This window comes from Eimeria mitis, genomic scaffold (assembly GCF_000499745.2).
Source record: "Eimeria mitis Houghton genomic scaffold, Emh_scaff1626, whole genome shotgun sequence".
NCBI classification, from domain to species: domain Eukaryota; phylum Apicomplexa; class Conoidasida; order Eucoccidiorida; family Eimeriidae; genus Eimeria; species Eimeria mitis.
In genome coordinates this window covers 3,256-4,396 of record NW_013569940.1, presented here as the reverse complement: position 1 = coordinate 4,396, position 1,141 = coordinate 3,256, and positions in this window count along the sequence as shown.

Here is a 1,141-nt window from a genome sequence, read left to right as displayed (position 1 = left end):
TATAGGCAGCTGTGGGGCCGCAGGATCAGCACACCGGGGGGAGCTCGCGCGTGAAAAGCAGAGAAAATAAGAAAAGAAAACAAATAAAATAACATTTAAATTATTTTAATATTTATTTTTACTTTATTTTATATTTTTTTAATAGAATTATAGAGAGGGGCCGCTCGCCCGTACCAGCTCGGGGTGTACATACACCCCAAGGTGACCCCGGCGGCTCACGCGGGTGGATCAGCCGCTTAGCCCCTCGTTTTTAATTTTTTTCGAGTTTAAATGTAATTAAATACTAAAATAAAAATAAAATTTATTATATTTCAATAAATTTAGGAGAGAAGCCCCGAGGAGGTGACTTGGGGTGCGCGGCGGCCTCATGAGGGCGAATGATGGGGGCCGGGGTGTATCTGCAGCTTCTCTTTTGGCGTTTCATCTGAATATTAATTTTTTGAGTTAATAAAATATATTTAATTTAATTTTATTCTGCTGCTTGAGAAAACAGATTGCTTCTCTATCCTCCCTGCTGCTGCAGCGCAGCAGCAGCGAACCAACGGCCTCATCGGGGGCCCCCCAGCAGCAGCTGCTATTTCTTCTTTCTGAGTCCCCAGGTCTTCTGCTGAGAAGCTGCAAAGGAGATGTAAATTTTAATTTATATTTTTGTGAGAGAGCCTCGAGGAAACAGCTGGAGAGGTTGCATGCGTTTCAGGTGTACGTACACCCGGTGTATGTATACACCGCGCGTACTGAGTTCTGTAGTCTTCTTCTTCTCTTTAGGGTTTTCTAAACCCTAAACCCTAAACCCTTGCTGATGGATTCCTCCTTGGCCTCTATCACCCTCCCCTGTTCTCCTCCTTCTACGCCTTTCACAGACAGCCAAAACCCCATAGATTTCGGGTGTACGTACACCCCAACCAACGAGGCAACTGCTGCTGAGGGGCCCCCGCTTGAGGGCCCCGACCGGCTCCCTGCTGCTCTCTCCGCGCCCCACACCTCCCTGCAAACTCGTCTCCCCCCGCCGCTCCGCTGCCCCCCCTCTGGGGATCGTCTGGGATCGTCTTTTAAGCCCCTCTATGGGGGCCCCTCGGGGGCCCCGGGGGCCCCCCCGCATGCACAGGACCCTCTTACGGGGGCCCCTCCCCCACAGTCCCTC